Source organism: Hippoglossus hippoglossus, chromosome 6 (genome assembly GCF_009819705.1).
Source record: "Hippoglossus hippoglossus isolate fHipHip1 chromosome 6, fHipHip1.pri, whole genome shotgun sequence".
Classification (NCBI taxonomy): Eukaryota; Metazoa; Chordata; class Actinopteri; order Pleuronectiformes; family Pleuronectidae; genus Hippoglossus; species Hippoglossus hippoglossus.
The window spans coordinates 12675899-12699782 of NC_047156.1; positions in this window are offsets into that span (position 1 = coordinate 12675899).

Sequence of the window (23884 nt, forward strand, 5' to 3'; positions counted from 1 at the left end):
AAATGAATAGAAGTCAAATGAATGACACATGAATGACTTGTTAATTATGCAAATGGAGTGCTGCAGGAACCTGGTAAGTTGCGGGAACTCTGTCATCTAAAAGGGTATGGCGAGTGCGATAATGTAGCGGCTTGGCACGGCTCTCTTGATGTAATGACAGGTCAATTTGACTGGCTTTATGCTTTGCACCCTGGTTCTTTTCTCTGGCTCTGGTGTGGCTGCCCCTGCCGCCTCCGCCGCCACCACCCCCCTCTCTCGTGTCCCTTGGACTTTGATTTCTCCTTTGTTCCACTGGCTCCACTACTGACACTTCCCAAGAATAAGAGATGCCACGCAGCCATGACCCTTTCACACCACACCGATGACCTCTGTCTCTGCCATGCATGACCCCTCACCTAGAAGCTGACAGCTTGATTAATTGAAGAATGTTATGATTTATGAGTATCTTCTCAGCATGATTAACAAGGCAACAGGTGGCACAACCAAACAGCTAGCAGGAACATTTCTTAGAGAAGGGAAACAATGGAGGATTATATTTAGAAACCGTGTTTTGTGCAACGATGACTGTTGCTTTGGTTGAGTCGTAGATCATTTTGACTTTTTTGTCCACCACTGCAGTTCGGATAACTTAACAGAAAGGTTTCCTTTGTGCCCAACTCGTCAGACCAGTCAGACACACAGACAGACGTCATACACTAACAATGTGGCTGAACACAAAGTTAATCCAGTGGATCCCGTGATGTTCAACTCATCATATGTTTGGTCCCAGTTTTTGCCTTGGTCATTGAAAACCTAAAGAGTAAAAGCCTCAAAATTCGACAAATGATGAAGGTTGTTTGCAATTTCTTCAAAATAAGGAAATCCTCTTTTAAGTTGATGTAATTGCGAATGCACATGACTACAGATGACATTTTTCCTGCTTGACTCTAGAACGTAGGAGGGAGCCGTGTCAGTCGTGACACCGGGCCACATCCAATTGTCGACCCAAATGCTTTGCGAGTTAACTCACCTGACAGCTTCCAAGATAAGTCTGTCTTCTGGTCGAGACACTTAACTGCGTAATGGAAGTTGGTGGTCCAACTCAGGTGACAAGGGGATGGGGGTGTCGAGGAGGTCATGCGAGACCTTCTCATCAACTAAGTCAGTCACAGAGGAGGACTATAGAGCAGTCTCTTGACACAGTGTCACCGGCGGACTGTCCAGCTGAGTGAAAGCGCATGGTAAGATGTGGCCTTTTTCTTTTGACATGGATTTGCTCTGACCTTATAGTTTCAGGCTGTGACAACTGATGGATGATTGATGGTGCCGTCTCAGCAGTGTCGGTAGAAAAGCCGGGGCACCTTGGAGAAAGTGTTTCTCTGACCCACAGTGACCCGGCTCTAACTTCTGTCCAACAACAAAAGATGGTCAACTATGCCCATCATCGTCCCTGCTTCTGAGAATTGTCCATGGAGTATTCGTCCAAAAGGAGGTTATGTTTTCACCCCTGACCGGTTTTTTTTGTTGGTTGGTTTGTTCAATTTGAAGCAAGATAATGCAAAAGCTACTGGAAGGATTACCATAGAACGTGATGCGGTATGGGTCAGGGAAGAACAGATTGAATTTTGGTGATGATCTGGATCAGAGGGTGAATACAGGAATTTTTTTTCTTTCTTGAGCATGTTGAGATTTGTTGATGTGTTGTAAGAGGGCTTTTTTTTGGTTCTGTTTTTATTTATTAAGTCATGGATCTTGATGAAAAAAGGTATTAATATCTTTGAGTTTGTGCAATTTGTTGCAGCTTGATTAAAGGGGGACTATTGGGCCTTGGCAAAGGTCTGTGCTCTACTGAATGCCATTCTAGTTTCTATTGTTTTAAAATCCTGCTTGTTGCTTCTCACCTCACAAACTATCATAGCAAGACTCTTATACTTGTAATACTAGAAAAACCGCTGCACCAAGTTGTCGTGGCTGAAACCTCCCTGGGTGAAGAAATGTTGTGGTGTTGTGTTTACAAAGAATTGCCATCGATGAAAAATTAATTATTGGAGAGTCAGCAAAGGTTAATTTTCGTCAGAAACCTTTCGATCTGGAGCAGCTGACCCCGGCAGTGCTGGTCGCCGCACTTGTGCCTCGCTGAGGTGACACATGCAATGACCTGTGACATGGGCAGTGACAGCAAAGTAAACTGGGGCGTGCTCCCCTGCCTCGCCGTGCCTGGAGAGCTTAGAGGGCTCCCGGCTGAGAGGAGCAGGTTAAAGCACAGCGCTGCTCCCTTGTCACCAGCCCAGTGATCAGTAGCTCTGTCCTCCACAAACACTTCCCGGTCCAGCCACCCACCTCTGTTGTCTCCTAGAGACGGTGCTGCCCACCGCTGGTTGCCCCATATGTTTGGGCTGCACACAAGGTGGTTTCTCGGATACTGTGGTTGCTAATTATAAATTTAATTTGCATTTTAATTAGAATGGTGGAAAATTAAAGCCTGCCAGCTGGAGAATTTCAAAATGCTTTCCCTCCCTCCTTTTTCTCTCTCTCTCTCTCTCCCTCTTCTCTGCTAGTTTAGACTGAGAACAACTCTGTCCTGTATTTGTTTATATGAGCACAGCGGTGGCACCACCACCTTCTCAATGAGGGACCGTGTGTGGTGTCATTCCCCAGTTGTTCTTTCGATATGTGCAGTGTTACACCAACTTTCTACATATGTGTTATGAAAACACCCATGTTCACCAGGCACATCTCTCCCAAGGAAATAATTCATTGCTCATTTGATACTGCGCATAATTTAGTTAAGATCATGAAACTCATTGGAATATTGTACGAATTCTAATAAGTTATTGAATATCTTCTTTGATAGTTTGATTAGTAAAGCCAGGTTCATATCCCTGTCACCGTGCTAAGTTGACACACTTTACACATGCTGGGAAGAAAGCGATCTGCATGTGTGGGCCGGTAATATCATTCACTTTTGGTCATTATTTTCCAATCTCCATAATTTGTCCCGTTGCCGTGTTGTTCCCCCTTGGTCATTCTCATTCCCTCTCTCACCACCCACGGGTGTCCTTGCTCAATAATTGTCATTAATTGATTGACAGCTCTGATAGACCCATCTAACCTCAGTTCTGCTCTTGTGTCTATGTTTTAAATGAGAGCTTGTACATCCAGTGACCTTGTCTGCCCGTCAGCTGTCAGCGAATGTGAAGCCAATCCAGTGAATGTCTCACCTTAGCGAAGTAGACCGCACTAAATGATTGTAATTGGTTGGTGGATCTATCTGGCGTTGCGTTGCGCCGTGCATGGTGAAAGCGGGTTAAAGTTTTGTTTAAACTCTTTGTGTGGAATGTAAATCCAAGTTATGCATTTATCTCTAGAATCTCCCTTATAATCTAATCTCCATCACACTTTTAGTCCAGTTTGCGTTTTCATGCATTTAAATGTTACCCAGGACTGGGCCATTAAATTTGACAGAATTCAAAGATGAGCTTTGGAAACTCATGAAAGCAGGTGAATCCTCTCATGGAGCAGTTTCTCTAAATTCATGTCAAATTATATGTAAATAAGAACTTTCAACAGAAAAATTCACGCCTCAATTTCCTTTGAGAGCAATCCAAGAAATACTGAGATGTCTAAGATGTGAATCAAAGCCACGAAACTGAATATTGGAACATTATTCCCACATTCACGCTTATTACCATTAATCATTTTTCTTGCTGTAAAATTAAACAGCTTTTTTTTTTTAACGTAAACATTCGCGGTTCTCCAGGAGGCAGCTCCACCTTGTTTGACGGCCGAGCCTATTTTTTTCTGTACAATAATCCATGCATGTACTGTGTCCCAGGCACATGTAATGTCTGACATTCTTCCAGGTTGGTTTGGCTTGGGAGGCTGCCAGCCCCAGTTTTGCACCTCTTTGCAGGCCCAGTTTGATGTGGTGTGAATAACATTCAGACATACACACACGCCCTCATTAGCATTCATTCAGGGAAGCAATGCAGGACACCCTCTCTGCTCTGAGGGTGGCATTTGGCAAGGGCCAAATACACCTGGCAAAAAGTCCCCCATATTTCCCCCTGCTTGTCATGTTCATCACATTTTGTTTTCCATCGTGCACACAAAAACAGCCTTTGTTTCATCCAGAATCGTTTCGAGGATGATTACTTGACATAAAGAATTATTTATTTTCTACTAAAGTAAGCGATAATCACATCTTAATACTGCAGAGTCCCATCTAAATGCCAGAGACAATGCAACTCGTACAAAGTCTTTGATGTGATACAGTGGGGAACATCTCTGTAAGGCTGCGATTAGACTAATGATTAAATTGAAAAATGAAAGCACAAGAGAACAGTCCATTCAGTGACCCTGAGAAGTCTGGCATGCAGCAGCTTCTCCCTCTAAGGCATGGATCCATCAGCCTTAGTCTGGAGCAACTGTGGCTATGTGAAAAAGGCTTGGCAAGAGGAAGGCACACATTCTCCAGATCTGAATCTGTGCACTGCTGTGTCTGTTGCTCTGTAAAACAATCCCTTAGTCTCGACATGTCCACCCTGCTCTCTGATCTGGAGCATTACTGTTTATGGACTGCATGTTGCAGCAGCAGGTTCCAGCATGTAAATCTCGACATCCCAGAATATCACTGCAGAAGGCGATAGAGGGTTTTTAAAGGCTTTGCACTAATTAACAAATAAAGTTTTAAGCAAGTCAGTCAAGATTCGAAGGCCTGCTTTTTTTTTTCCTATTAATTTTCTAAACACATATAGAAATCTAGTGAATAATATAATTCCTTTATCTGCAGAAAAAAGTCTTCGCAATTGGCTATTGAAGACCCCTCTCGGTTTATCTTTGTCAATTGTCAAATATTTGAGTGTATGAAGTGGTGTGATGAGGTGCAGAGACAGATATTTGAAGGGATTTTAACTCATTTGAGCAATTACATGCTTAACTGGCCCAAGATAATCTGTCATCCAAAGCTTCTGTCTCGGGCTCTCCCTCTCTTTCCCGATCCTCCACTCTCTCATACCCTCCTACGTGGCACAAGAGAAGCTCAGAATAGTGGGATTTAGAGCACAAAAGCTTACCCTGAATGGAATGAAGGCCACCGAGAAATTAATTGCTTCTAACAAACAGCATGACTGCTAGCATGTTTTGTGTCCCATTCTTATCAGCCTCCAGAGGTAGTGGGGTGGGCGACAGGTCTGGAAAGCATGAACCTACAAACGAGGGTGGCAGGCGGCAGAAATCTCCTCTTATATTATCTTTTATTTCGTTCAAGGATGGATGTTTATTTAAGGGTGGATGTTTTACTGTCATTCTGTTTCCAAACAGTCATAAACAGCCTGTAAACTACGCACGTCCCCATTCAATTGAAGAATATCCGTATCAATTAATTAACTGTATAGATTTGGAAAGCATTCAGGGAAGCATTAACTGGGGCAGTTATGGGATTTACTTTTGTGAGGGTGTGTGGCATATTTGCCCCATTTCTGTTCTCTGCTTGCTCCCACTCCCACATGTCACCATTCTGTCTACCACCACCAGCGTGGCATCTATCATCCACCACAGACGCCGCGGCACCCCACAAAAGGAGGCTGGAGCATGCACAAAGACATTTGCATTTTTGCATCTCATTACGGTTATAATTGCATGCCAGTGTAAGCAGCTCGCTCTCCATTATCTCACGTAATTTTATCAGTGACGTTTGAAACGTGTGTTTAAATGTCAATTATTGACTACAAAAAATGAGCGACCTTTGTGGAGTCATCTCTCTCTCTCCCTCTCTTCTCCGTCCTCAGTTCACTCCCTGTCTCGCTCTCTGTCCATGGTCTTATCTGTTCCTCGTGTCTTATGTGGGTCCTCTGACTGTTCTACCAGCGACATGTGGACTGACTGAGCCGATCAGGACAACAGTCAGTTGACTTTCATCTGGTTATTAATGTTAATACACTCACTGTCAACAATGTGTCTCAAGATCTCATTAAAACAACAGCTCTAATGAAGAAGGCGTCCACAACAATGACAGAATAAACACCTCATCAATGATCAGTAATGAACTGGTACCAGCAGCTTTAGTTATATTGGATATGTTTGCGGATATTTTAGTCATATAGTTAATCCATGCACCGAGGCCACTGCTCATTAATAAATATATGGTGGTCCATCAAAATGATGGATTAATCAACCTTAGTTGTAACACCTTGTAGAAGATTTGTTTTGCACAGAATATTTGCAATATATTAATTAATGCACAATAACTTGGTGTCATTTTGTACTTAATTAACCTTCATTATATATATAATTTTTGAATATAGTATATATATATAGACTTTAAGAATATAAAACTACATATTGTAAGGTGTTGTACAGAATAGCCATCACTCAGAAAACTGTTTGAAATGTATTGTTTTTTTATTGTTATAGAAAGAAGAGAAAAAAATAAAGCAATATAATTCCATACAATACACAAACTGATGAGTGAAAGCATTTTAAAGAAGTGATAATGTGTAAATTCCTTTCAAGCCTGAACATTTCAGTGAAATTTACCTGTTAGATAAAAAAAAGAGGCAGACATAGTGTACATTAGATGTATTGTGGATCTTTTAAAAAAACTGAGACTTCATTATTGGAGTTTTTTAGTTGTGATATTCCAGATGCTGCATTATTACTGATTGGACAGCGTGTTGTGTCACCTGTCTAACCTTCATCCATCAGAGCAGTTTCTGAAATCCACTTATCAGTGAACAGTCTCACAGTGAATGCATCCTATTGTATCAGTAAAACTTACCTGTCAAAGCCCTCTTATTTTTTAGAGAATAACTCTTTCTTTGTGATTATAATAAGATAACTTTTTACACATCATGAAAACTAAAGAAGAAACTGTTCATGTTTTTTGTCTGTTTCCATTAGCGGGAATGTACAATCCGGTTTTGTGGGATTATTAGGACTTCTAGTAGAGAAATGGCAAAAAAAAGGAAGAGGTAACTTTCTTGTATTAACTTTCAAAATTAAAAGTTTCTAAAAAATATTCTTTTATATGCTTTTGAAGAATGCAACAGACTTTGTTTTGTTTCCTTCTGTGTAGAATCTTCTTTAATCTGCTCATTATATGAAAGGTCACTTTGTTTTTCTGGTGAAAAATGAATAATAAATGAACAGAGGATCAACACTCTTCATTACTTATGAATTCTTATTTGAGTCATTTTGGATGAATAAAGACATTAAATCTCTTAATATTCTCTAAGTGAGGGCGTATTACACATATTATAGTAATGTTAATACTGCGTGGTATTCTATATATATATATATATATATATACATGGAGAGGCTTTAGGCTGAGGCTACAGCAGACTGAGCATGCATGTAATGAGCTGACAACCAGGAGAACCACAATCTTTAAGAGTTTATCAAACTACTTGCACCTTCTAATTAAAGGAAACACAACCCACCAGGATACATTTACATTTGATTTGATCTGGAGCAGAAAATCTCCCTATTAGCATCCTCCTCCCCATGAATATGACAGTAATTGCAGTCTCACTCTGTTCCTGTTGTCCTTCTCTCGTCGAACACATTTAGCAAATTTATCGCGTACTGTAGGTTATTATTGTGCCATACAGTCTGGGGAATCAAATAAATCACTTAGGTTATCTTATTAATTAAGTCAAAATAAATGTGCTAGAGCTAATTTATTCCCTCCAAATACCATGGGATCTCCCACTGCAACTAATGGCTTAGTCTGACATTTCATAGTCTTAACAAATAACCTGAAGTAATTCAGTTAGATTTTTTCCAATTAGAGATCATTATAGTCGCTGCAGCACAGCACATATACTGTAAATATACTGTATGTATGTATATAAAACACATAAGGCAGAGGTAGAAAATGATTTTATTAGCAAGAGTAACCACGCGTTTGCTTTTTCTCCGATATAAACACATCATTTAGCAAGTGTTCTGCCAGCAGCGGCTCAGAGCACGCAGGCAATGAGAGCAACTGTATAACCCAGGCATATGACAGGGCCGAACCTCTGTGCCCCTGCCCTCACCCACCCCCCCCCCCCCCCCCCCCCCCCCCAGGCCCTCAGTGGAATAACACTTGATCCATAGCTCTTGAGTCACTGTCCACGCCTCCCTTTTATGGCCCGTGGGCATGTGAAGACCCCAAGCCAGCCGTGCTTATCTGACCCTAACCTTGGCGTATGGTGACCTTGACCCGCACCTCACCCCTTCCTCATCCTCAGGGCTACATCTGTTCCTTTCCCCAGGACACCCAAGTAGTTAGTGATATTGAAACATCACCTTGGGGCTCCATTTGTTTTCTCTGGAGAGGTCAGCGAGGGGTTGTCATTAGGACTGAACTTGATCCCCTACTTCCCCATAAATTGGTCCGTCCATGCATAGAGCGAGCAGACTGTAAATAATGAGCGTATAATGCCGAACATGAAACAGAATCTCAAAACTGACACTGAATACTTTTTCCTCTTTTTATATTATATAGATCCATTTCTTCCCGTGTAGTCGAATGTGCCAATGCACTAGAATAAAACTATGAGACCACGAACACACGTAGAGCAGGGAAGCAGCTTGTGCAGGCTGTTGGTGTGAGAATGGAAAAACAGGAGGTTTGATGAATAGTTTAACCTGACAAAAAAAAAGATATACATACACTACAGTTATTCATAGTGTCACTTTTCTCATTAGGTAATTGCTGCAGTTTGAATTGTAACTTGCACACACTGTGTCAGCCTCTCATTGTTTTGGTGGCCGTCTTTTCAACCCATCAGTTTGTCCCGGGATGATATCTTGATTGTGATGCCCTTTATTATTTTGCCTTGTGTTTTGGCAGTTCTGTGAATTGGCTGACCTTTGTTGGAGTCTTCCCTATATTCTCTCCGTCAGAGACAAGCGTCCTTGCCACACACGGCTATACCATGCAACACAGACTGGATATTAATATTAATGAACACACACCTTACAATGTCAGGTTTTAATGGATAATAAATTAAAGGCGTTCTCGTTGACTGTTAACTTTGTGTGGGCAATAAACATCAGCCAAGGCAGGATGTGGTCGTCCTAAGCGATGATAATTTAATAAATCATAAGAGGGATTGAAAAAAAAGGGTTTATTCTTTCCTGTCGCGCAGATCAAATTCATGCCTTGCGCCGCAGAGGAAAAGATGTCTTTGGGAAATTAAAGAGAGGAAAGAAGGCCTCGGAGCGGTATCGTGTTCGGGAACTACGTGAAAATGTATTTTCCATCTCTTCCAGTCCCATGGTATCATATCACACTAGAGTCAAGGGGGAGGCTAAAGGTTACAACTCTGAAACATTGCATTGATCCTAACACCTGACAGCATCTCTCTGCATTTCTCTCAGCCTCTCTTTGTTCTCCGAAATTATAACATGTCATTTTTCTGTTCTTTTTATTGTAATTTACACAAATTACAATAAAGACTATAAAACTAAGACAAAACAACTGTTACATTATTGTCACCTAAATGCATATAGATTTATATCCATGTTGTTATCAAAGACAATAATTTAGGACACATAATTCTCTTCTCTTATTCTCTATATAACATCGACCCAGACATGAGGCTGAAAGCAGAGGTGTTGTCGAGCCCGGTGTGCTCTGCATATCATAAATCAGACCTAACTGACATTTTTTTAAAGAGAATGAATATCCACCCACTCTCTGTGGAAGGGCCATGGTATTTGTATGGTCAATGTGACCTTTCTCCATACCCTCTCAGATTAGGTGTACGACACAGAAAATTGCGCTCTTGCTGCAGTCCATAAATCATACCGGGACATTTTTTCCTTTAAAGAGGTATGTAAATACCAGTGTACTAGCTAGGTAAACAACACTAACCCTGATACAAATGGCTTGAAATTGAAGAAAAGCACCTTATTTTTCAGCTGAAATTGCTTTTGAAACCCAGTTCTGGCACATGGGATGAAGGAGCCATGAAATGATTTGTGCTGGGGGAATAGAAATGGGTTGATGATAACCACACTCGACACAGTTCCTGTGTTGGGGAGTTCTAGCAATGATCAAAGATATCATTGTTGCACATTATTTTCCCCCCGTGCAGACCCCAAATGCATCTGTATCTGAAGTGACATCCACCCCTATGCACTCAGACTATATTTCGTTTTAGGGAACAAAGGCCCTCCACCACATAAGGCAAGGGTCGAGCTCGGGTGTGCAGCATTTGCAGCGAATGTGGAGCCTCCTGTTCCTCAGTCTGTCCCCTCAGACGACTCGTCCATGTGGAACTCGACTTCTTTTAGCATCCACTGTAGAGAATCTTGTGGTCAGCGTGTCCACCCAAGCCTAATGAGCCAGGCTGCATCTTTGGCTGCACTGTGACTGGATTAAATGCCAAAAACATGGTCAGCGCGGAATACAGTGTTAGCTGTAACAGCGTAGTTACCATTCCTTTTAAACCCAAGTATCCTTCCATGCTCCTTTTTTGGCAACTCCTCAGCACCTGCAAGCCCACACAGTGAGTCTCAAGGAGAGCTGCAGGGCACAAGCCATGACAGCCAAAGGGACTGCTAATTCCCAACATCTGGTACAAGCTGGTGCTTTCCATCGTATCACCGTGATCGTGGTAGCGCTGCGGTGGACGCTGCTTGGCAGCTTGTGGCATCAGCGTATTGAAGAATAACCCCCATCGTGTTCTAAGCAGAACGGGTGGAGAGCAAACTGTTTCATTTCAGCACGGTGGACCACTGATGCCTGCAGTAGATCCCCTGTTATCTAATCAAACAGCACTGGTCAGTTATGATGCCAACTCCTAAATCCACAGCCGTCTGTAAAGCCGTGGGGGGAGATTAACTGCTACAGCGCCAATGTCCTACATTCAAAGACTTCCTCTTAAGATCTCTTTTCCTGGAAAGTACAGTTATCCATACAAGCAAACACAGACAGAGACATGCAGACATACAGCCTAAAGTAAGAGTCCTTCATGCTGTAATGGGGCTATCACAAAGACCACACAGCTTGCATTTTGGAAGAAGACTTGATGCTTTCTAAACCCTCTTTGTCTGCGACCACTAGAATATCTCAAAGAGGCTTGAATCTCTGCCGTGGTGGAGCATTGGAGGACATGTTGTTTTGCCATGTAGGTGCAGCCTTGAGTCTAAGATCCCCCCCGTTAGTAGGAGAGAATAAGAACTCGCAAAGAAAGGTGGCCCAAGACATTTATCCTTTCTGTCTTACGGTCTGCCGGAGCCCTAATAAGACCACGTGTTCTGCGGTTGCCCTGTTATGTGGGTGCACTTCATTATAACACCAGAAGTGGAAGCTCTCACATTGCAGGCAAAGAGCTCTGGGCACTTTTTTTAATATTTATATCACAGTCTGGTGTAGCAGTAATGATATTAGGGAGCTGACGGAATTCTCCACCCAGCTGGACATGTTAATTGAGAAGCCAGGATTTAAAGGCAAAGTTCACATTTGTGCAGATGGTGGGACAATGCACGATGGCAGACCTAGGTCAGTGTCATTTCCAAGCTATACCTTAATGGCACAATTTTTTTCTCTCGCTCCCTTTTTTCCTCAAGTTTGACACGTGCTAGTCCCCGAGGTCCAGAGCGGTCTTTGGGCCTGGTCCCTGTACATCAGTGCCCTTGATGGAGGACTATATTTCATATTTGATAAATTCTCAATATTTCCTGTCTCACCTCCACTTTCAGGGTTAATGTGTGTGTGTGTGTCGAATGAATATTCGTCTGTGTGGATTTGTCCGTAAAAAAAAAAGAAATAGTAATAACACAAATGAAATCCAAACTAATGTTCTTTTCTAAGTTATAACATATGAATGATGCATTGAAGTGGACAGTTCACCTTGTTTTTAATGAGCTTTTAAGGTGAAATACATGAGTAGAATATTCGCTGGACTGAGCTTTTCATTTGTTATTAAAAACTACTAGTGAGTGTAGGTTACCACACTAGATAAATCTGCCCTAGAGAGCTGTACCTGAAAGTTATTGTACATATATCATATTAAACTGGACATTTTTTTCCCATAGAACCAGCTGCCGTAGGGCCCAAGTTTATCTCCCAAAAATACTTGTCCCCTCACTCGGGGACCTGTCCTCATAAATTATACGCAAGCATTGTGTGGTGATAATGTGGTCATAAATCAAGCATTTGTACAAATTCAAATAATAGCGCCATAGATTGAAAATAGATTATCGGGGCTAATTAGGTTTTTAAAGTTATATCACACCAGTGTAAACAGTGTAAAGTGATGCTTCTGCGTGCAGGTGTCAGTGAAAGTCCCTCTGCTGGGAAGTCTAACAGATGGGTTTGTCTTGAGCGAGACGGATACTGTCCCACCACACATCTACATCAAATTAGAGCACCCGGAGCGAGTCCTCCCCCCACTCTGACCATACACCGGAAAGCAGGTGTCTGCTTAATAATTTGGTCAAAGATCAGCGAGTTAAAGGTTGAGGCCAGGGGCAGAGAGGGCTGGGGTCATCCTGGTGGTAGGGAGGTGGTGAGACATGATCTCCTCAAGTCTGGAACAGCCAAACCCCAAGGTCATCCATTAGTGCTCTGGCCCATTGGTGCTGGAAGACCCACAATAAATTTACTGTGCACCCTTAACCCTTTTAATACTCAGCGTGACCCAGATGAGGAGATCAGCTCCCTCAGGGAGGGGAACATTACATTATTAGCACTATGCATCCATTGACAGCTATTATATTCTACGAGTGTATTATGGGTGACTTCATACTGTAAATACTTCAACACATGCACTCGACAATTATGTGCATAGCAACCATTCTTTTAACAATTTTGTTTAGTTGTGACTGCGGTACATTTTAATCAATGGAATTCACTGCTTCTTAGTCATGTTAATAATAATGTGGGTGAGATTGCATCTTTAATTTAATTTACGGCAAGATACTTTAATATCTAGAATCCCTCCCTTGGCCATCTGTGATCAGTTTCCAACACGCTGATGATAGTGTCATTGTCTGGCCAAATTTTTTAAAGAACATCTGAGTTATGACTGATCATTATCTGCTCCTTTCAAACGAGGAACAACTTATCTGCCTGTAATGCAATGCATTTTTTTTTTCTTATTCTCTCAAGAAAAGGTGAAGCAGCAAGGAAGGAGGAGAATGAAATGTCAACAGTGTCAACCACTCCCTTTAAATAGGACTCTCCTATGATCCCTTGCTACCATGCTCGGTCAAACCTTTCCAGGTGTCAAGACTGGGCGTCAGAAAAAGAAATTAAAGTGACATAGTGTTGACAGGAAGGGAAGACATTCCAGTTTTCACCCCTCTCTAGACAATGAGAGAGCCATCACCGCAGCACAGACACAGGCACTAATGAATCAAGCAACACCTTAACTTCTGCAGTGCAGGGGACTTTTGGCCAGGGGGCACCCATACAGTGTCATTGATAATGGGATCCTGTATTGGACTGCTGTTGATTTGATGTCTCTACCGCAACCCCTCCCATGGCCTGCCATTTTGACACAGCCTAATTTTGCCCCTTGCTCATAAAGACATCCTGTTAGAAGGTGTTGCACAAGTGTTAGGGCCTCGTCTTCCTCCGCTTATATCTCACCGCTCAGAGCCTGTTTTATTAAGCAACGACAGCTCATCTTAATATATTTTACCTACAAGGAATATGTGTAATAATATAAGTGTGGGAGTCAGCAGTGTGTTCAAACAAGGTTAAGTTATTTGAGTGTGATGGAACGCAAAAACAATTTGGTGTGTAAAATGTTAGGGGTGAGATTTTTTTAGGCAGAACGTCAAAATGTATTACCTCCACCGAGATGGTTATGTTTTGACCCATGTCCATTTTTTTATTGGTTAGTTTATTTGTAAGCAAGATAACGCAACAACTACTGGACGGATAACGACGACACTTGGTGGATGGAATCTGTATCGGTCAGGGAAGAACACATTTGATTTTCTTGAGGATCAAGGAATTTTTTTATTACTTTCTTTGAAATTTTGATATTGTAACATTTTCACAGATTTTCCCCAGTAATAATTAATGAATCTTTCGTTTAGGCCTGGGCGGAGGTGTGAGTCTACTGAGTTGTCAAGTTGTTTTCTCTTCCTCCACAACTTCTTATCTGGGATTCTTAGAATTTACTGGTAATTCTTCTTTAACATTTTAATGACCTTGTGCTCATGCTTTTCACTCACATTCATCACATGACACCAGTCTTGTATATTCTGTGAGCTAATACTGTAAACTGACCTGATGCCACTGCTGCTGTTACTGTAACAGTCAACAATTGGCACACTCCCAAACCTGCCTGGGTTGCATGTTGCGATGTGTTGCATGTTCCAAGATGTAGACTTTAATTAGAGTGTATTACACTAATTGTTTGGTTCATGGGGTGTAGTAAACCAGGAGCTGTTTGTGGTGAATACATGTAGGAATACAGTAAGTGGTAAAAAAGGAAATTGGGATTTTATATTGACGTGCATTAACAGTAATTAGACATATGTTTTATAAGTAATTTTAGTTCATACAACTTTTTCTTAGATTAAGTGTTGAATCTAAGTACCATGCCTGCAATTTTATCCCTGGATAAAACAGTTAATGACCTCCTCCCTCTCTTGCCAGATTTTATATGTGACCACACCTCCTACATGTCTCCACTTTCTCATCTTGAGCTGTCTTCCTCATGCCCCCACCCATCACTCCCCTCCTTCCTCTAACAGACATACACCATGCACCCCCAGTATCCCCCCGCGTGCAAGGCTGGTGGCTCCTTTGTGTGACCTGTTCTCACACTGTTCCATCTCCACATCACGCAGCCAGCCTTTCACAGCAGCAATTCAGCAGCAACAATCACACACTCACGCCTCAAAAAAAGACCTCTTGCTCCCTTTGCCAACCAATTAAGAACCATCTGGGCCTGGATGCAGGAAGAACGGTTTTCATATTTTTTTTCACGATGTGTTTTTGATGCAGAGACGCAAATGTTTAAAAAGCTATACGTTTACGCCTGCTTGAGAGTAAGTCATTCAATCTACAGATAGTGTGCTTATCAGTGTTAGGTTTTGTTAATTTCTGCAGAGCTCATAGAGGCCACAACACAGTTTAAAAACACGACAGAGCCAGCCGTTGCTTTTGAAGCTGCCACGCAAGTGTGTGATTCCCGCTGAACTTGAGGTCATAGATTCCCAGTGGCTGCGTAGGGCAGGGAATGGAGAGCAGCAGGGTTCAAGCCTTGGGTCACTGGAGCTTCAGAAGTGGCCAGCCAGCTTTGTCCCAGGAGGGATGATGGTGACGGATTCACTGGTGTTTTCTCAAGGTCCACTGAACCCTACAGCAAGGACTCCCAACTTAGAGCCTCCAGAAAGAGGCAGCGCTCCTCATCTCCAGTTCACAGAACTCCAAAAGAGAGGGGGCAGTCTGGATGGGCTCCAGGATGCCCCAAGATACACAAAATCCAGCCGCAACCTCACGGTGACACTGCCAAACCTCATTTCATTCTTTTTCTCTACATATAATCTGCAGTACACATTAGGCCTCTGACATCCACCGTAATGGTTCACTTCCCCATTGTAGGGAAGTGTTGAACCACTGTGTTGTCAAGTAGGCTTTATAAGGCTGAAAAGATATGAATAGAAACTCCACCCTGTCTTTTTTTCCCCTCAGTCTAACTAAGTTAAAAGGCTTACTTACCCCTAATCAAAATGGCAGGCCCACTGGCATGGTATGTCCCAGCTGTGGCCCTGGCGCTGCATTTCCCTTCTCCCCGTACATTGTTCTGGGCAGCACATCCAAGAGCTCTTGCTGTGTTATGTACTTAACTGAGGTCAGAGTTGACATTATCTGGGTCTTGTTGGCACTAAGGCCTCCTCTGATGATGGGACCCTCTTTCAGACATGCAGACTTGAGCGCCTCCCTCGGAGCTAACCTCTGTGAAGACCAGGCAATCGACCACCTGCAAATCTTGCCCAGGGCTGGGACTTTTGTTTAAAAGGAGTTTGCTCCATCACAGTCACATGTGTGCTGTTTGCCCTGACCTGGTGTTTAGCACAGATGCTCAAAGATTTACCTCTGATCTTTTCCGCTCTTTTGGATGATGGGGGGGGGATTGGTTCAGTTCATACGTGCAGACGGGAGCCTTGTTCTCAGTTGTTCATTTGGTGGCTCGAAACGACTGGAGCTCGGAGCCCTGTCACCCCAAAAACAAGTCAAAATCCGCCACCTGCAGCTCAGACTTACATTGCAGGTGATTTTCTATCATATCAAAAATTTGAAATCTTGCGAAACATATTGGAAAATTGATCCTTGAGCAGCATGTTGGCATGGTTTGGGGAGAAGAACACAGCAGGAGATGAGTGTTTCTTGAGCTTAGCACTGTCAATTCCATTGAAGCAACACTTCCTCATTCACCTCAGCCCCATGTTGTTACTCTGTTAGGAATTATATTACAGAATATACAGCATTTTGAAAAGATGTATCTCCCTCATGCGCCTCTCGTTCTGTTGCTCTCCCTCCCCGCATCTCTCCATCTTGCAAACACACACACACAGACGCACTGCAACATGCACACAACCACACATGCACAACCCCTCTTAAAACCGGTTCTCCTCCCCCCATAGCAATTTTGTCAGAAGTTGACAATGTCTTGATTTAGTTGTCTGGCTGTTCCGGCCAGTTTTCCCCGCTGCGCTAATGTGAACAGGACATCCTGCTGGGCACCAAAGAATACCACTTCACGGCAGCCGCATAGCTGGCAGCTTTTATTTATGGAGCTAGCGAAATGAATGGGTATTAGTGTCCAAACATTTCACCATGCTCCTGCAGCCACACACAAAAGCCACTGATTTCCAGCAAATCTGCACTTATTTTATTCAAGACGACTAAAGCTGGGCAGAGGGAGAGAGAGAGAGAAAACATTTATAATGACTTAAAAGACCCTGAGAAGAAGAATAGGAATTGCGTATGAAAAGGATTTCACAAGATAGAAATCGGAAAAAAAAAGTGGCCCCTCCATTTCACTGCATTTTTGTCAAGAGATGAAAATGGAAAATATCTATATCTCTAAAATGACTCAACTGCTCAAATTCACACACAACTGCATTTCTTCCAACAATCACCGGCTTTTTTCAGTTGCTGTGTTTGCCTGGTCGCACAAAGCTTTGTGTTTTTACAGGACTGCACCGGGAAGGAAAAGTAATTTTATCATTGCCAAAATTGTCGATTTAAAGTGTCTTCACAAATCACTCCTGCTACCATTTAGCAATCCAGACTGCCTACTGTCTTGTTAACCTATGAATTTTAAGTGAATGGCTCCCATTAGGTAGCAGTAGCGCCGCTGACTCCTCTTGGCTTTTCTGTAGGGGGCAGGCTGAGGCAGAGTGCTCCGCTGGCCCCCGGGCTGCACTTTGCCTGGTCTCTGTGTCCAGGACCTCATCAGCACAGAGTCCGCCTGTCCTCCTGTCCCTGCCACTCACCTCCCTGCTCTTCATCTGTCATTCCTGCCCTTCTGCAAACACACTCCACTGACATTTTGAAAAACTCTGGCATTCACCCTCAATATAGATTTTTTTTTTTGATTATAGCTTTCTGTCTGCGAAGATTGCCCGTATTATTGACTTTGCAATCCCGTGACTATTTGCACAGCTTTTCTCCTCCCCTCTGCATCTTTGTGTAGTCCAGCAATAATATTCCCCTAGTTTCTCATAACCTCTTTTCATTATCCTTTCTTTCTTCATATTTTTTCAGGTTTTTTTTCCCATATATTTTGATAATCCCCTCTGGCCGTGGCCCTTTCTTTATGCCACCAGAGATCAGAGTTTCTGCAAAGCTTCGGTCACTGATGTCATTAAGATTGGGATCTGATACACTAGATGTCCAATGGTTAAATGCCCCTGGCCTGAACTCCCTATTGTCCTCCTAATTCCAAGAGGCAGCTTTGTTTCACTTGCTGTATAATAGCCCATAGGTTAAAGTTCTGCTGCTTTTGCTTTGAATTTACATCTTTCACAGGCTCCAGTCTCTTGTTCTGAGCTGGCGTTTTCTTTTTGTCCTCCTTTCATTTCCAGCGAGTCTCGTAGCCTGCAGGCGGCATGGCTGTTTTTGCTTTAGCTTCTCTGACAGTCTCCCACATCCAGGCATCTTTTGGAGGGTCAGAGGAGAACAACTTGACTTAACAGGTCAACGTAAGTGGGCTCCGCCCTTCTCCAGAGGGGAAGCCATGGAGCCCTCCATTAGGAGCTGACCTCCATGTTGCACTGGTCTGGCCCCAGCCAGGGTATCACATGGCTCTGCCTGAGACACGCTGCTCATTAAAGCCTGCTGCCCATAGCAGGATTAGGCCTTTTCATGGTTTATCCTCTACTCTGACAACTGACAATGGGCGAGGATAGCTGCTTCAAATGGAGTGTGCATATGAATCATGGAATTATAATTGCTCTTTCATGATGAGAATATTGGAAAATCTATCCACATGCACAATGCAAAGAATTAATTGGGGTCTGTTTTCAAGGGCACATTGCTACACTATATGAGCCCAAGAAAATGGGAAGGGTAGTAATGAGGCATTTTCAATACAGCACACTGTCTCTTTCACAGCACCTGTACAAAGACCGCTGTTTGCACACATACTCGGATACCTTCTGCCAGTAACCTTTACCCACCATGATACTTTTACTCCAAGTTTCACTGCACTTAATACACAACGGAGTGGCCTGTTTACTTGTGTTGTGATGTTTTCAAAGAGCAACCCCATTAACAGTGGTGGCCTGTTCCCCGCGACCCAGTGGTAGCTTCCTGAGGGTGTGCGGGTTACGGAGGGCTGCAGCTCGGGCACCGAGTCGGGAGCTAAGATGAAACTACCTCTTGAGCTGTGTGGGAGGGAGAGGGCTGGTGATAGTGCAGCAGCGGAGCCACTATCTGCAGCATCCGAGCCCCAGTCATGCTTCCTATTTACACCACAACTCTGTTTGTTTTCATTATTCATATTTCATGTGGTATCATGGCATGAAAGAGTTATTTTCTTCCCGGTGGAGGGCAGGTTACGGCTCGGCTCTCGGGTCACACGGCTCTCAACAAGTTGGGGCGGGAGGGGGGGGGCGGCTATTTGGATTCAAAGCATCAAAACACTGCTGCACAAATAGAAAACCAAATATTTCTCCTGAGACATAATGCCCTTTGCTCCATAGTTAGCCCAAACAATTTATATAAAATGTAGCTTTACATAAATTTGATGAGTGAAAAATACCAATAAAAAATGTAATGGTAAAATAGTCACTTTTAAATCATTGCCTATAATGGTGCAATGAGTGTAAAAAAACAAAAACGTTACCTAATTAAAAGTGTGAACAGCACCATCATTATTTACATATGAAGTGAAGCTTTTTCACACTCCTCTGTAATATACATAATGTGATAAGGACCAGGTATATTTAAAAGGTGTTAATTAACTGCAGGTTTAATACACTCCTTTCTATTTCAAATTATTCCCCTATCAATAACCACCTGTCATTTTCTTTACACAAATAATTCACATTTAAATGTTTTTAATTGTTGTTGTTTGAGTTGAAATGGCAGATTGACTTGAAAATGTAATTAACCAGGAAATGTATGCAATATGTGAGTGTGCATTATAGTTTTGAACTTTCCCAACATTCATGGAGCTCCCACAAAATGTACAAATGACTTACGATCACTCATTGATTTAATTTTACAGTATTTTTGTTTTTGCTGATTACATTTTATCATCATATTTTACCTGTGTAGTTCTGTTCATTTTAATTATAATGACCAAATAGGAAACAGATCTAAATGCATTAGAAATTAATTTGGTTTTGTTGGTATCACAGAAATTCTTTTGGAGGGCTGTCAAAAACCGAAAGAGGACAGGGGAAAGAAGAACTGAAACTCTGTTAGCAACGCAATTAAACTCTGGTAATGAGGTCAGACATCAGATCCAGTGCAAGTGATATCATTACACAGTCTGAACGGATGGGCCGCTCCAGCTGCCATGCTCTTGCGGTGGGATTAGACTCGCTGTCCTCGGGGCAGCACTTTTACTAGGCTGACCCCTGCCTGCCACTAGGGCACCAGCCACCCCTTGGGCTCCTGGGGGCTTCGGCCCCTCAGTTCCGGTGCCAGTGGCACCAACAGGACTGCGGAGAAGTGAACTGTGCTGTACGATGACAGGACCGGCCATTCCATTAGGAAGAGACAGGCAGGCACCAGCACACAATCCACCCTGTGTTGCCAACTACGAATTACTGGGTTCCTCTATTTCTGTCAGCTCATTTGTAAAAACCAACTAACAATGACAAGGTGATAAAAGGACATTGTATCAGTGATTAGAGGGCTTCGTTTGAACCTGTTGATGGTTAAGATATGGCCTCGCAAATAAAGCACTACTTCATGCTGCCTTTCTGGGAAAAGAAGCCTTTTCTGTTAAGTTAAAATCATGGTTCATACTTGCAAACAAGATTGAAATAATGAAACGTACAGATTGGTAGCAGTCTAATTTTCTTTCCCCATTGTCCAAGGCCTCGTTTGCTAAGTCCCTCGCAGGAGTCTGCTTAATTTGTCTTTTCTTATTTGGTCTGCTTGTGTGTTTTGTGCTGTTCTCTTTTTGTCTCTCATGATTACTTTGAGGATATCGTTATGACATACAGCAGCAACAATAATTCTTCTGTTCTAATTCATATCAATTAGTAGGGGATGGTAATTCAAACTGACGGCACAGTGTATCTTGAAAGGCTTGCGAGGATGTTGTGGCGGCAGCATCTCTGTGCAGCCATAAGCCACCCTCCTTTCCCCTTTCTTCCCCCTTTCTGTCTTTCAGTCCACAACAAGGGGCTCCAAGCAAAGAGGACAATACGAGTCGGAGCCAGTACTTTGATAATTAGTTATTGATTGAGAACAATGGCATGGCGTACACTGTCGTATTAGCTCGACGCCAGTAGGTCGCGACACCAAGAGCAGCCATCAAGAAACGAGGGCCAAAACATGCCTGACTCCCCTAATAAGATATTCCTTCATGTTTTTCTCTTTCATTTCCCTCCTCTTTTTCCTTCCTCAGGCATGTTAGTGTTCGGGCTGCACGGGGTCAAAAGTATTAATGCTTGTGCACAAACGAGCGCCTGATGAAGGAGAATTTAATTAAATGCCCACTCAAGCTTCACATACCACATTGCCCTGATTTTCTTTATGTTTTTTCTTTGTATGTAGGACTTTTCATCACAAGTGTCCCAAAAAAAAAGAAGAAAAACACCACATAAAATTGAACGAGTGAAATTCCTGGCGTTGTTTCCACAATTTACAGAAATAGTGAACGCCAAACGAAACACGTAAAAATATTGTGACGCAGTGTTACATATCAAATACCACCTATAAATGAAGCATATGTCTGTGTGCATATATTTCATGATAAAGTCTGTTGTATTGGTTTAGTCGTTGCCAGAATTTAATTAGAAAAAAGTAAATAGTCTCTGCGATTATAATAAGCACATATGATTGACCTGAACAGTGTGTATCTCATTCTTTTGGACTCTGTTTTAGTCTATTGTGCAAACAGAGCAACTTCAACACGTACACACATATATGTTGCTGGCGGCGTACTTGCATGCGTGTCAGAGACGGTGTCATTTAGTGAGAGTTTGGCTTTTAACCAAGCCGTGTTTACGTACGACGGAATATCCTTAAATAATTGGTGGGTCTCCTCTGCTAAGGAGGGATATGTCAGGTTTGGCATCAGCGTGAAAGAAGCTCCCTAACTCCCTTCACCTGATCCGTGGCCCTGTAAAGATGCAGCAGGCATTAAACAGAGCGGGCAGCAGCGTCAACTGAACAATGGAGGACTGTCAGGACCGACAGCAGGGCACGGCTCCACCGTCACTGCTCTGACAGCGAGGGCCTCAGAGGGTAAACTGCTTTGCTGGAACTAATTAAACAGATGAAGTTATGACATGAATATGCAGATGTTGTTTACATTTTACCATATGGTATTATTTCAGGTAATAACGCACAAGAGAGCCTCCCCACTCATTAACGTGAAGGGATGGAGTGAAAACGCTGTCTATCAGGAGACACTCGGAGCATGTTTGAGAAATATGATCAGACTGATGCTCGGGTGTTGAAATCTATTTCAAGCCACTCAATTAACATACATGTTGATAGCTATTACAGTTTGATTTAAATTGTTAGCAGACTAGATGTAGGACGGGCTATTCCCTATTGAAAGAAGGATTTAAATTTTCTTCAAATCTATCTGAATGTGTCAGATTTCTTCTCATTTAAAGTGTACAGTTAATTATCATAACACTCTCAACTTCTTGTTACCCACTATGACAATATTTTACTCTCGCTAATCCACAGCCTATTATTAGCACTTAAATTCAATAGTTGCTGGTGCAATTAAATCATGTTTTAGAGCTGCAGTGTGTGGCCTCATACAGCAAGTGTCAGCTCTGTGCACCTGCCATAAACCAGGTTTAATTCTCAATGCACAACCTGCATTTAACTCAACCTCTCTTTTTTATTTGCAAAGTGTTAAAAGTAGCAGAACCGTCTGAGTTCTTTTCCCCAGTTTTGTGTGCAGCCTCACCATTCCCCCGGAGCGGGTGCTGAGAGGTTAAGAGGGAAAGGGCCGATGGAGTCGCGTTTAGTAAGAAGTGTGGGATCACGGGGGCCAGCTGGTGGGGTGATGGGGAGCGTAATTGTGCCCGCTGTGTGGATAGGGTGGGGGGGGGGTGAAAGGATGGGGTGAGAAGCCCTGGAAAAAAGGGAGGGGAGGGGACACCTCAATTACCTGTGCTCCCTCTGACCCCGCTCTCCCTCTGTCTCTCTATGGACAGACCCACTGTCTGAGAGGCGGGGCGCATTTCCACAGGCAGATGCACATCCCCCTCCTTTGTTCGAGATAGCATTCGCTCCTTCTGCGGAGCTGCAGAAACTTAATTGCAACAATCTCTTCTCTAATGCATTTCTCCTTTATTTGTCACTGTCAAAAAATTCAATTTTACCTTTAAAAAAAAAAGAAAAATCAAAGCCTTTTTCGAGGGGGTGAAAAAGCCTTTTCCCTGGGACTTGGCCAGACAGTATTAGATTAAAGATGTACAACAAAATAAAAAGCTGATTTATCCGAAGTGAGCAGTTCCCTCACACATATTCAGCAGGTTACATGCAGCTGTCATAGTTTGTTTTGGAGCTCCTGCTTGGGCGAATACAGTAAGTGACAGAGACCGGTGTAAAATCAATACTTCACAGGAGTGTGATGTCTTAATAAACTCTCTGTGTTGTTCAGACAGGAAAGCTAGACGTGTACGAGGAGGACTACAGCGCAGGCCATTGTGGAGCTGTCAAGTCCGGCCCTCAAAAGCAGATGAAGCTGTCAGATTATTAATATATTTATACTGACAGGCCCCAAGTCCACCCCTAAAACCCTCCTCTCTATCAGTGTCCCTCAAAAAAAATATGCTCTGCTTCAAAGGCGCGGGCCACGGGGTTGGATGCAAGGTCAAAGGCCAAATACATTTTGAAAGCAAATTCTCTTCCTTTTGCAACCTGTTTTTATTGCTGTCGCTCCCCTCCTCTGTAGCGACCATTCAGCTGAAACTTAGGCTGAATTGGCAGCAGCTTTCAAAGCGCTTGGCAGCCTGGTGATCCTCAGGAGCTCTCAGCTGACATCTCCCTGGGTTTGTCTATGCTCTGGGGTCAGCGCGAGCCCTGACTCCCAGGACCCACTCACTCAGGCGCTACCATGAGTCAGTCCCGCAGACGGAAATTAAAATGTGAAAAGCTGTCTGACTGAAGGCATTCCTCGCCCCCCATGGCATTTTCCTTTCTCTGTGACAGTTCCTCTGAGACTTCTTTTTCTTTCATGTTTCTTTTTTTCCCCTTTAGATTATTTAACAACATGCGAACAGAGCTGTC